Genomic DNA, 14,790 nt, shown 5'->3' with positions numbered 1-14,790 from the left:
TATTAAAACAGAGTTGAAAAATGAAATAGAATAATGAAAAACTTTCTATGAAGTTGGAACTCAAACTACAAATAGGATTATTAATTCAAAACTGCAATGGCTTTCTTTACGAAATCTCATTCTTTGAAGATGTACAAAAATTGTTGTATAACCATCTTAGAGCTATGCCATGTTTGACAGTCAGCATGCAGAGGTTCTTGAAAGTGAGGGAACATCTGTTGTTAAAACATGTGCTTGTCTTCCAACATTAGCCGAAACTACTGGAGCATGCACTTTGATATTGTCCTTTAGTTTCAAAAACAAATCTGAGATAACACGTGAGAGTTCTGTCTTGAAAATGTCACCTTCCTAGGGAACGAAAAAGTCACCCTTCCAGTTCGCCCATCACCAGGTGAGCACATCTTACACATCAAATGGCTGTTCACGTGATAACCAAAAGCAAAAGAACACATACTCAATAGGCGTTTATTCACTATTGGATCGAAGGTATCTAGACACCTATTAGTATACATTAGTATGGGATTTGTGCACACTTAGTCATTTTGACAGCTTGAACTCTGCTGGGGATACTTTCCATGAAGTGTGTAAACGTCTATGGAAGAATAGAAGCCCATTCTTCCTCAATAGCTGAAACCAGAGAAGGCAGTGATGTGGTACACTGGGGTCAATGTTCTGACTCATCCTAAAGGTGTTCCATTTGGTTCAGGTCAGTACTCTGGGCAGACTAGTCCATTTCAGTAATGTTATTCCCACTAACCATTGCCTCACAGATGCTGCTTTGTGACACGGTGCACTGTCAGCTTTTTCTTAAGTGCAATAAGGGAATCACATCCTAAACACAAGGGGAGAGGGGGGGGGGGGGGGGGGGGAGACTTGTACTGCAACAACACCCGCTCCATGCTTCATTGTCGGCATTACACATGATGACAAGTAACATTATTTAGGCATTTGCCAAGCTCAAACCCTTCCACCGAATTGCCAGGTGCACTTGGCATTGGCTACAGATATGTGTGGCTCACAAGGAGGTTCTCAATGCTTATACCCCATTCTTTTTAACTGACTATGCACAATCATTGTGTTAGCTGCACTGCTGGTAGCACTGTGGTACTCACAAGTGATTCATTACACTGATTTCTTGCAATGATTTACAAGCATCCTTCACAATGTCCGATGGTCCGTCTGTCGGTGTGTGAGATCTGTCTGGTACTGGATTAGATATGGTTGTTTTCACTTCAGTCACATCAGCAACAGTCAACTTGGGCTGCTTTTGCGGAGTTGAAATGCCCCTGATGGATTTGTTACTTGGGTGACATCCAATGACTAATTCACGTTTGTAGCCACTTGGCTCTTCTGACTATCCCATTCTACTGTTATTACTTTGCTATTGACAACACAATACTCTCCACCTTCTTTTATACTTGTGAGTCTGCCACTCGTGACACATAATGGTCAATTCTGCATTATATAGGAGTGCCTGGGTATTTTTGATCATACATAGTGTACCTGCAGAATTCAAATAATTGTTGACAACTGTTGGGCCCTAATTTGATGTAGCAGTTGCTGGAAACATGAAGTTGTCATCACTGGAACTACTAAAAACCTATGAAGCCTAACAGTCGGTATCTCTCATTGAGCAAGTATTCTATGACAGCCTTCATTTAATTAATTTCATAATGACTATAGAAAATGAAGTCCACATTTGATCGTGAATGTATTTACAATGTGTTGTCATGAAATTCACATGGTAAGTACAATGTGAGAGTTTTGTTGGCAGTGAATGAAGTTATCTCTCAATTTTTCATAGTCCACAATGAGTTGTAAGTGAGCAGTGATGCATGAATGTCGTTTACATAGAAATGTGTGCATTTTTGGGTATAAAAGCATAGTGAACCAAGTGAAAAAAATGACTGATGTTCAAAAGTTTTTTTTGTACCTCATAAATGAGGTATGAAATTGACAGAACATTATGAGAAATTGGTGAATCAAACTGTAATACCTCTAATCAAAATTGCAGTAATTGTACTGATGATGAAAATATAGGTCTAGCCAGTACCTCTGCTGGCTTCATGTGCTTAGATGAAAAGAATAGTAGTTTCCTGGTCAGCAATTCTGATTTCGGAAAATGAACTGAAGAACAGATAGTATTGGATCCATGGCAGCCTGACAAAAAATTATTATTTCAAACTGTCATAGATGGAATAAAGAGAATATTTTGTTTGGTTATCATTATGTCCATGGTTGGTTTGTTCTATAGCAGCTAAAGCAGCACTTTGTAAGTTGTGTGTTCTTATTCTGCCAAAAATAATGCATTGCAGTCATCATGATGCATTCATAAGCCATCCATACACCAATTCAAAAAATTTCACCAATCTGCAAAAATGTGTGTGAATTTCAAATGGCATAAAGATGCAGTTGAAAAGTCAAGTACTTTTGTTAATGTTCTAAGAAACAGAACTGAGAGTGTGAAAAAGCTTGTCAGTGAGAATCTTCTGAAATTAGTAAAAACTAATTTCATCAATTGAAATGATTCTTGCGTATTGTTTTGTGCATTATATGACTTACCTTTAAGAGGGAAAACAAATTAAAATACTGTTTTTGATGATTTAGTGCAGTTTAAAGTGCTGTCAGTTGACAAAACATTGTGGGAACATTTTAAAAGTGTCCCTCAAAATGTCACCTATACTTCTCACAAAATAAAAAATGATTAAGATTCTAAACTAACTGTACAGTTTTATGTCAATGCATTATCTTACAGGTTGTGCATCTACATGATGTAATTTCTACAAAGATCGATCGTGAAACTTGTAGTTGTGGTTCACAACTGCAAAAAGAGAGAAATGTTATCTCCATAAACTGTTTAGTAGCAGAAAAAAATTAATTGAGAGGATAGGGCTTACAACAGTACCAATAGAAAATCACAAAAATGGTGGGAAAATGTAACATCTGATAATGTAAAAACAGGTTTTACTATAATTATACTGTTAGCTTGTTTATGTTTGTCATAGATCAGTCACTAAACATGCTTTGTAGATACCAATAGGAGTAAATGATGAGCATTTTCTAAACAGCATGTATGGGGAAACTGTATTGCCCCAACTGACAGAAAACATGTGGGCACCACTGAGCTAAACATTCACTTGACCATATAGGGATTTATAAAATGCTGCACTTCATCTACATTCATAACAATGGAAGTCTGTTTACAGTGTACACTATTACTTATAATGCAACATAAGTGAGTAAACTGAAGCTTGGCCTTTGTTGAGCTCATATGCTGTGATATATGGGACCCTGTCAGATTTGAAACAGAATTTCCAGCTGAGTTTTCTCCAGTTTTAATCCTTATATGCCATAAATCACTTGAACAAATGTGAGGGCTCCACAAAACTGCCATCCATTCTCATTAGTGTCCAGCTGTTGTAGAATCTTAGAAGATATTCTGAGCTCAGACATAATAAGGTATTTTGAACAGAATGACATTCTCCAAAGCCAACCAGCACAAATTCTGAAAACATCAATCAAGAGAAACTCATCTTGTGCTTTTCTCGCATGACTTCCTTAAAGCCATGGTTTGAGAAAACCAGGTTGAAGCAGTATTTCTTGACTCCTGACATTTGATTTGTTACCCCACTGTTTATTAACAAAGTGTGATTGTATGAGATGTCAAACAAAGTTTGTGACTGGGTTGAGGATTTCTTAGTAGACAGGTTGCTGCATATTATCTTGGATGGAGAGTCATCGACAGAAGGAATGCACCTGGGAGAGCTATTGGGATTCTTGTTGTTCATACTATACATTAATTGACCTGGCAGGCAATATCAATAGAATCCTCAGAATTTTCACAGATGATACAGTTATCTGTGACCAAGCACTGTCTGAGAGAAACTTGAGAAATACTAATTCAGATCTGGATAAGATTTCAAAGTGTTGCAAAGATTGGCAGTTTGCTTTAAATAGGAAAAAAGATATGGTATCTTATAACTAAAATAACAGTGAGTCAAAATTAGAATTGATCAATACGTTCAAATGCATGGACATAATAATTCATAGGAAATTAGATGGATCTATCACATAGGCTCAGTCAGTTGTAGGTCAAGGAGGTGGCAGGCAGATGTCCAGTTCACTGGCATAATATTAGGAAAATGCAGTCAGTTTATAAAGGATGCTGCTTACAAATCACTTGTTCATTCCTTCTTACAATACCGCCATACCACATAGGACAATCAGGGAACCTTGAACATTTACAAAGAAAGTTGGCACGAATGGTCACAGGTTTGTTTGACTCATGTGAAAGGATCATGGAAATACTGAAAAATGTGAACATTGGCAAGTTCTTGAAGATATTTGCAAATGGTCCAGAGAAAGCATACTCACAAAGTTAAAGAACTAGTATTACATGAAGCATCCAGTGATATTATTCAGGATCTATTTATTGCTTTAATAAGGATTGTAAAGATGATATTAGACTAATTACAGCTCCATACACAACTTGAATGGGCAGAAACCTTAATATATGGTATCACAATAAATGTCCACTGTCATCCCACTTCGCAATGGTTGCAGAGTATGTATACAGATTTATATGTATATTTTTTCTGACTGTGAATTTAACACATATATACAGTAATTGCTGTACTACACTGAATGACAGTAGATCACTGAAAGCTAGCAGCACTGTTGCCAGCTTTCAAGAGAAAAGTGGAAACAGCTGCCACAACACAAGCCACAGTTGCCTAGAACCTAAGAAACACTGAGGCATTGCTATAGAAACTTAAGCAAAATTACATTATGCAATTGGTCATGACAAGCACGTGAAGCAGTCTCACTGAGACTGTGGATAACTGCTGTAGATCTTCCTTGGCTGTGTGAACTAGAGGTACAAATATGCTAATAACATTAAAGCTACACATTCACTAAAATTAAACTTTTAAAAATATAAATTACAAAATATCAGAACCCAGTCATCTGATGTCAGTGATTTTAACAGCACTTCAATGTAATCAAATCACTTTCCCAGAATCAACAAGCAATAACAAAATTACCTTCACTGTCTCATGCACTCGAAAGGTATTTTTCATCAAAACTCAGTGTAAAAATAGTGCCAGCTGACAGTTTATAATTAACTGATCAGCTAATGCTGAAACTTTCAGTGGAAAAGTGTGTTTACTTTGTTTATTTTCATTACATTATGTGTTATATGTCATACTGTGGTGAAAAAGTGTTTTTAGTTGAAAAAAAAGAGCCATGAAACTTCTTACTGTATGAGTTTACAGTTTTCTTGCATGGCAGTTTTTATAATCCTAAAAATTTAAAGCTGCCCTACTGGTATAGTCTCTTATCGATTTAGTACCAATTAATAAGACAGATTCACTCAAAATGGACCACAGTATCACCATTCTGAACATAAGCCAGAAAAACTCAGTGCTTAGTTAACACTTCAAGAATTCAGGTTCCATTTTTCACATTTTAAAATGAAAAGATTCCCATGGTGCACATGTTTAATTTTGTGTAAGAGTTTTTATCAGTAATAATAATAATAATAATAATAATAATAATAATAATAATGAGCATATGGCATTGGTGGCTGGGAGATGCCTCGCGGGGCGGTTTGGCCGCCGCTCGACAAGTTCTTTAACACCACTATGGCAACTTGCGAGTGAATGAGGATGAAATGATGATGAAAGACACACAACATCTAGTCATCTGTTACTGATAAGTCGCATATACGTACAGTACTTAATAATCACTTTCTGAATATAGCAGGTGAACTAAATAGAAACCTAGTCCCAACAGGGAATCATATAGCGCTCTTAGAAAAAAGTGTTCCGAGACTGTTACCTGAAATGCTCCTCCATGATACTGACAAGAGGGAGATTGAGTTAATAATTAAATCACTAAAGACCAAGAACTCTCATGGATATGACGGGGTATCTAGCAGAATACTGAAGTATTGTTCCACGTATGTTAGCTCAGTACTTAGCCATATCTGTAACTTTTCCTTTAGGAGTGGTCGGTTTCCTGACCGATTAAAGTACTCGGTAGTGAAGCCACTTTATAAAAAGGGAGACAGGAATAATGTTGACAATTATAGACCTATTTCTATGCCATCGGTGTTTGCTAAAGTTATCGAGAGGGTTGTATATACAAGGTTACTGGAGCATTTAAATTCACATAATTTGCTGTCAAATGTACAGTTTGGTTTTAGAAATGGCTTAACAACTGAAAATGCTATAGTCTCTTTTCTCTGTGAGGTTTTGGACGGACAAATAAAAGGTTGTGAATGTTAGGTGTTTTCTTTGATTTAACGAAGGCTTTTGACTGTGTTGACCACAAAATATTACTGCAGAAGTTGGAACATTATGGAGTAAGGGGAGTAGCTTACAATTGGTTCGCCTCCTACTTTAAGAACAGAAAGCAGAAGGTAATCCTCCGCAATATTGAGAGTGGTAATGATGTTCAGTCCCAATGGGGCACTGTTAAATGGGGCGTTCCCCAAGGGTCGGTGCTGGGGCCACTGCTGTTTCTTATTTATGTAAATGATATGCCTTCTAGTATTACAGGTGATTCAAAAATATTTCTGTTTGCTGATGACACCACCTTGGTAGTGAAGGATCTTGTGTGTAATATTGAAACATTATCAAATAATGTAGTTCATGATATAAGTTCGTGGCTTGTGGAAAATAATTTGATGCTAAATCACAGTAAGACTCAGTTTTTACAGTTTCTAACCCACAATTCAACAAGAACTGACATTTTAATCAGACACAATGGGCATGTTATAAGTGAGACGGAACAGTTCAAGTTCCTAGGCGTACGGATAGATAGTAAGCTGTTGTGGAAAGCCCATGTTCAGGATCTTGTTCAGAAACTAAATGCCGCTTTATTTACCATTAGAACAGTATCTGAAATAAGTGACATTTCAACATGAAAAGTAGTATACTTCGCATATTTTCATACGCTTATGTCGAATGTTATTATTTTTTGGGGTAATTCTTCTGATTCAAAAAGGGTATTTTTGGCTCAAAAACTGGCTGTTCGAGCTATATGTGGTGTAAGTTCGAGAACCTCTTGTCGACCCCTATTCAATAGTCTGGGAATTCTGACATTGCCCTCACAGTATGTATTTTCTTTAATGTCGTTTGTTGTTAGCAATATTAGCTTATTCCCAAGAGTTAGCAGCTTTCACTCAGTTAATACTAGGCAGAAATCAAATCTGCATGTGGAATGCACTTCCTTGACTCTTGTGCAGAAAGGAGTGCAGTATTCTGCTGCATCCATTTTCAATAAGCTACCACAAGAACTCAAAATCTTAGCAGTAGCCCAAACACTTTTAAGTCTAAACTGCAGAGTTTCCTCATGGCTCACTCCTTCTATTCTGTCTAGGAGCTCCTGGAAGAGCTAAAAAATTAAGCAAATTCCAGTGTTACATTCTTGATTTTCTTTATTTAAACTAACGACTTGTCGCCTGAATATGTTTCTTATATTTCATTTTATCTGTTTCTACAATCGTGTTATAATTTCATGTATTGACTTGTTCCATGACCATGGAGACTTCTCCTAAATGTGGTCCCACGGAACAATAAATAAATAAAAAAAAAAAAAATCTCGAGGCAGATAAAATCCCTGACCCCCCACTGGGAATCGAACCCGGGACCCCGTGCGCAGGAAGCGAGAACGCTACCGCAAGACCACGAACCGCGGACGTTTTTATCAGTAATGAGAGCTTTTCAACATAATGAAGTACTCATATTTGTTGTAGTGTATGTATATGACAAATCTCTTAGAATATCATGGCTTTATTTTTAAATGTACTATTATTTCCCTCTGTGTCTCTTTTTAAGAAACATCTGTGCATGAATTAATGTGTGTTGAGTTTACCTACAATTTACATAACTACATCATGGTAATTAGTGTGGAATCTTATGTGTATCTGGCCCAGGATGTACATGAATGCTTCTCTTATTCTCTGAACTGTATATTATTACTTACTCCATAACACTGTTGCTTTAGTTCAACTATTTGCATGGAAACTGAACCAAAAGAAAGGTAAATTATCTGCTGTCTCGGAGCTCATATGTGAACACATAATAGCTGTCCTAGGAAATTGTAGAAATATGCATCATAAATTTGCCGTAATTTGTGCTTCTAACATCCCAGAAGTTCTTTCTGCATATAGTATTGTACAGGGTGACAAGTGGGATGTGGGCAGGATGGAGATTGTGTTTGTCAGGAGCAATTCATAAATAAATACAATGAAAATAATATTTGTTTTTATTGCAGTTTTGGTTTACAATGGGTTCCACCAGGAAGGATGGAGTTGTTCCACAAGACACTCTCATAGACAACAAGAGGAGTGGCCAAAGCTAAAAAGATATTTGAAAGGGGTGGAGATATTTCGGGGCGAATGTAGGGGAATAGAGAGAGAGAGAGAGAGAGAGAGAGAGAGAGAGAGAGAGCAGCAGAAGATGACTTAAGTTATTTGCCCTAGAGGAGAGGCTAAATGCAAGAGAGCATGACTCATGAGTGTGTCTATGCAAGCAAATGTGTGAGCCGCTCACATGGCCTGTGTCACGTGCCTGATGATTGGTTATTGAGAGGAAGCTGGGGTATGCTGCGTCTTGGTATGGAGTCTGTACTGTCCTTGGACTGTGGTCCACCAGTTCAGCATTCATGTGGCGGCAACTGTTCTTGCCTAGCATGATTGCCCAGGGAAAGTAATATCTTAGCTAGAGACAAAAATATAATAAAATATAATAATTTGTAGAGATCCATGTTACTACTTACAACTGGAGTTTTACAGTATCACCAGTAGGTGCATTTCACTGCTATACGAATTTATCACTCCAAAGATGCCATTGTTGGACTCAAATCCGTAACATTACATTTTATTATGGAACTTCACTACTGAATATTTTTCAGTTCAACATAATCATTATTAATTGGAAATATACACTAATTGGAAATATACTACAGACTTTTAATGTAATACAGCAGAGTATACAGGGCTAATCTTACACTTAAAACCAAATAACAGGGCAGAGTGCTCATGGCTCAATATGTATCTCCCTTATAGGCTTATTGTAGCTGTTGTCCTGTTCCACTGACTAGCTGCCAGAGGCCTAGCTTCACCATGAAATAGGAAAGGCAATATGTGTTTCTTATTGACAAATTGTGATTTAGGATGTATCATGTTAGACAACTGTGTCTAAAAACATACTCAACCACATTAATTAATAATTAATAGTCAATGTAGAGATTAACAAAGAGATGCAGATGCTAAAAACTATGTACACTTTATGTTACCAATAATGTAACTGTTACATACTTCTGGGATACACTAGTTTCTGATTAACATAGGAAATCACCTCAAGGACATATTATGCAGGAGATTTCAATTAGTAAAATCTTACCTGTCTCCTGGACATATTACTCCCAATGTAGCAATCTGCAAGTACTCAGAAACAGAAAATCTTCTCATTCGTATTTGAAAATCGGATATTGATGTTGGATGTTTTCCCCACTCAATCACATCCTCATCACCCACAGACTATACAAGATGTACCTTTGCAATTTTTGTGCACAATTTCCCAACTCCCCTTGAAAATGCCCCATTGTGGAAACACCTCTCTCGCTGTGTTTGTACCATGACTCAGTCCACTTCATGGTGGATCTGTGAAACGGAACGAATGCCTAAAATTACAATTGTTACTGTGGTATGTCACAGAGCTCTCATTGAGGCAGCTCCTTCCGTTCCTGCAGCAGAACAGATGAGTACAGCACACATTTGGGAATGATTTTTATGATCTCCAAATAGGCATGACTTATTTTCAGTTATCTGAGTGGTTATTAGTTTAATTCTTAAATTTCTTGCATGTTTGTGTGCTTACTATGCACAGTCTAGCACTTTTAATAACTGTGTAGGGTGGAGGTTTGCTGTCTTCTGTACAGATAGGGACTGTGATTGCTGTCTTTGCATGCAGACTGAGCTGGTGACCCTTCACCCACAGCTTCGGGTGGTGCTGGCTTTGGTCATGCAGCTTTAGGCTGTTGCCAGTGGGCATCACTGTGTAGGAGCAGATATGGGAATCCAAGGGATGTCCAACATGTTGCACTTGTCCTCCACTGATCCACTACTATTGATGCCTCAGTCACTGCCCACACTGTGGTTGACCCCTAACCCTTGGTCGAATAGGAATTTATTCCAAGGTGTGGCAGGCTGTGAAAGACTTTCCAGGGAGCTGATTGAAAGGCCTCTCCACTCTGTCTGACAAACAGGTTTACAGCACTATCTGTAGTTGATACAGATCCTGAACCAGATGCAGTCATCTGTCCTGTTTTGGAGGAAGCCTCTCCGCCTGTGAGATCTGGGCAGTTCCATAAAAAAGAGACTCAGAGTACATCTGTTTTAAAAAGTTGAAAAAATGCTCTTAACGCCTTTTTAAGAGACAGTCTCCACTCCTTCCAACCTGATCATGTAAGCACAGAAAAGATGTGGAACGATTTCAAAGAGATAGTATCAATGGCAGTTCAGAGATATATACCACGTAAATTAATAAGTAATGATACTGATCCCCCATGGTACACAAAATGGGTCAGATTGCTGTTGCAGAAGCAACGAAAAAAGCATGCCAAATTTAAAAGAATGCAAAATCCTGGAGATTGGCAGAGTTTTGCTGAAGTTCGAAATATAGTGCATATTTCAATGCGAGATGCTTTCATATATTTCCACAATGAACCTCTATCTTGGAATCTGGCAGAAAACGCAAAGAGATTCTGGTCATACAGAAAGCACACCAGTGGCAAGATGCAATGCTCACAGAAAGATCTTTACGTAAAGACTGGAAAATTGCTCAAGTCACACCAATACCCAAAAAGGGAAATAGGAGTAATCTGCTGAATTACAGGCCCATATCACTAACGTCGATTTGCAGTGGGGTTTTGGAACCTATACTGTGTTCAAACATTATGACTTACCATGAAGAAAACAATTTATTGACACACAGTCAGCACGGATTCATAAAACATCGTTCTTGTGAAACACAACTAGCTCTTTATACTAAAGAAGTAATGATTGCTATCAACAGGGGATGTCAATTTAATTCCATATTTTTAGATTTCCAGAAGGTTTTCGACACCGTTCCTCACAAGTGTTTTCTAACCATACTGTGTGCCTATGGAATATCGCCTCAGTTATGTGACTGGATTCATAAGTTTCTGTCAGAAAGATCACAGTTCATAGTAATAGATGGAAAGTCATCGAGCAAAACAGAAGTAATATCTGGCATTCCCCAAGGAAATGTTATAGGCCCTCTATTGTTCCTGCTCTATATTAACAACATAGGAGACAATCTGAGTAGCCCTATTAGATCATTTGCAGATGCTGCTGTCATTTACTGTCATCAGATGACCAAAACAAATTGTAAAATGATATAGATAAGATACCTGTATTGTGCAAAAAGTGGCAGTCAACCCCGAATAAAGCAAAGTGTGAAGTTATTCACATGAGTACTGAAAGAAATCTGCTAAATTTTGATTAAGTGATAAGTCACACAAATCTTAAGGTTGTAAATTCAACTATCACGTAGATAATGTTGTGGATAGAGCAAACCAAAGACTGCAATTCATTGATAAAGACTGCTAGTCTTGTAAGATGAAGGCAGAGCTCACCATCTGCAGCATCATTGACAGCACTGATTGCAGACCTTTGGTATAGAGTCAAGTGGAGAATCTGAATCAGAGGCTCAGACAGTTCTGCAACCATATAGGCTACAGATTCCTGGACTTGCACTATGGGTGGTGGGGTATCAGGCCCCTTTTAATAAGATCACGGGCCCACTAAACACAGGAAGAGGCTACATGGAAAGTGGGAGCAGTGTGGAATGGGTTGGGCAGTGTTTTCGGTTAGAGGGTCTTGGGAAACAACAAAAAGATTTCAGTCTTGAAGGGTACAGGTCAAACGCAGTCCAAGCATTGGTTTAGGAACCATTGGTATTATAGTAGTAAATTGTCATGGCTGTGTTGGGAAAGAACCAGAGATCCAGGCACTAATAGAAATTCCTGAAGCACAAATCACTATAGATACCGAAAGTTGGCTAAAATTGGAAATAAGTTCAGCTGAAATTTTTACATAGGATCTAAAGGTGTTCCTAAAGGATAGACTAAAGACAGTTGGTGGTGGTGTGTTTGTTGCCATTAGAAGTAGTCCTTCTTGTAGCAAAATTGAAGTAGATTATGCTTCTCACTTAGCATGTGTTAAGGTTACAGTTGAAAACTGGAATAAATAAATAATTAGTTCCTTTTACCACTCTCCCAGCTCAGATGATACAGTTGCTGAACAGTTTAAAGAATACTTGAATAACATTTAAAGTAGGTGTTGCACTCACATAATTACACTTGGTGGTGACTTCAATCTGCCTTTGATATGTTGGCAAAAATTACATGTTTAAAGTCGGTGGTGGGCATACAACGTTGTCCGAAATCATACTAAATGCTTTCTCTGAAAATGATTGTGAATGTCTAGTTCAAGAACCCAGTTATAGTGTAAATGATAGTGAGAGCATTATGATGGCTACAGGGATTAGTGATCACAAGGTCATTGTAACGAGACGGAGTACTGTAACGCCCAAATCCACCAAAAAATGCAAAAATATCTGTTTAAAAATGCAGGTAAAAATTCACTTGATGCCTTCCTAAGGGACAGGCTGCATTCCTTCCAAACTATGGAAGTGTAGACCAGATGTGGCTTGAATTTAGAGAAATAGCATCAACAGTGATGGAGAGATTTATTCCAAATAAATTAATAACAGACAAAACTGACTTCCCATGGTATGTAAAATAGGTTAGAACACTATTGCAGAAGCAGTAAAAAAAAGAATGCCAAATTTAAAAGAATGCAAAATTACCAAGACTGGATAGTTTTAAAAAGCTCAAAATTTAGCACAAACTTCAGTGTGAGGAATTACTGAATACAGTTTTCTAAAATTCTGTTTCCGAATTTTAATCAAGAACTTCTGCCAACATAAGTAGCTTAGAAGTAGATATCCTCAGTGTGGTAAAACAGCTTAAATCACTTAATAAAGGCAATTGCTCCAGTCCAGATTGTACACCAGTTATATTCCTGCCAGAGTATGCTGATATAATAGCTCTGTACCTAACAATAATATATGACAGCTCTCTTGATGAGAAATCCATACCTACGGGTGGGGAAGTTGCACAGGTCACACCAATACTCAAGAAAGGAAATAGAAGTAATCTGATGAATTATAGACTCATACTATTTACATCAATTTGCAGTAGAATTTTGGAACCGAATGAACCATTGACACACACAGTCACCATGGATTCAGAAAATATTGTTCTTTTGAAACACAATCAGCTTTTTATTCTCATGAAGTACTGAATGCTATCAACAGGATATCTCAAATTGATTCCATATTTATAGATCTCCAATAGGCTTTTGATACCATTCCTCACAAACGGCTTATAATCAGGTTGTGTATCTGTGAAATATTGTCTTAGTTATGTGACTGGATTCATGATTTCCTGTTGGAAAGATCACAGTTCATAGTAACTGATGGAAAGTCATCAAGTAAAACAGAAATGATATCTGGTGTTCCCCAAGGAAGTATTATAGGTCCTTTACTGTTCCTAACTTATATAAATGACTTAGCAGACAATCTGAGAAGTCACCTTAGATTATTTGTAAATGATGCTGTCATTCAGCATCTATTAAAGTCATCAGATGATCAAAACCAATTCCAAAATGATTTAGACAAGATATCCGTATGGTGTGAAAAGTGGCAATTGACACTAAATAATGAAAAGTGTGAATTCACTGATATGAGTACTGAAAGAAATCCATTACATTTCAGTTACATGATAACTCACAAAAATCTAAAGGATGTCAATTAAAAAGAGCTGAAATTGGAGCAGTCACATAGATAATGTTGTGGGAAAGGCATGTTTTATTGGCATGACACTTAGAAGATGCAACAGGTCTACTAAAGAGATTGCCTACACTATGCTTGTTCATGCTCTGCTATATCACTGCTGTGCAGTATGGGATCCTTACCAGGTTGGATTGACAAGGACATCAAAAAAGTACAAAGACACACAACTTGTTTTATATTATAGTGAAGCAGGGGAAAGAGTATCATGGATATGACACATGAGCTGAGGTGACAATCTTAAAACAAAGGCATTTTTTATTGCAGTGAGATCTTTTCATGAAATTTGAATCTCCAATGTCCTCCTTGATGTTAAAATTTAAGAGAAAGCAGAGCTTGCATGGAAAGATTTAAATGTTCATTTTTCCTGCACGCTGTTAGAGTGTGGACTGGTAGAGAAATAGTGTGAAAGTGATTTGATGAACCATCCACCAGGCACACACCATGTGAACTGTAGAGTAGCCATGCAGATGTAGTGTTGGAGCTTTACTGTGTTTAGCCTATGCCAAAATGACTTGGAGCTGAATCTTAGTTGAAATAATTAATGAAAATGTGTAGAGGATCGGTATTTGGCAATATTTTGTCAAATTGATGTTGCAATAAGTCATGTTTTTTAGGATACATTTAGGTAACAGCAGTAACTACCTTGGAGGAGGCATAAACGTAAACTGCTGTATTTCTGACAGCTTACTTATTAAATGTGAAACCTGAAGAGGAGGCTGTCAAAGCAAGATACAAGATCACAATGAGTTCCCAATCATTTCCCTATACAATTACCCAGTTAAATGTTAACTAAAAGATCTATTTGTTGAACTGTAGCCTTACAGTACTGCAGTAACACTAA

Source organism: Schistocerca serialis, chromosome 7 (assembly GCF_023864345.2).
Source record: "Schistocerca serialis cubense isolate TAMUIC-IGC-003099 chromosome 7, iqSchSeri2.2, whole genome shotgun sequence".
In the NCBI taxonomy this organism is placed as follows: Eukaryota; Metazoa; Arthropoda; class Insecta; order Orthoptera; family Acrididae; genus Schistocerca; species Schistocerca serialis.
Note: the sequence above shows the minus strand (reverse complement) of the source record.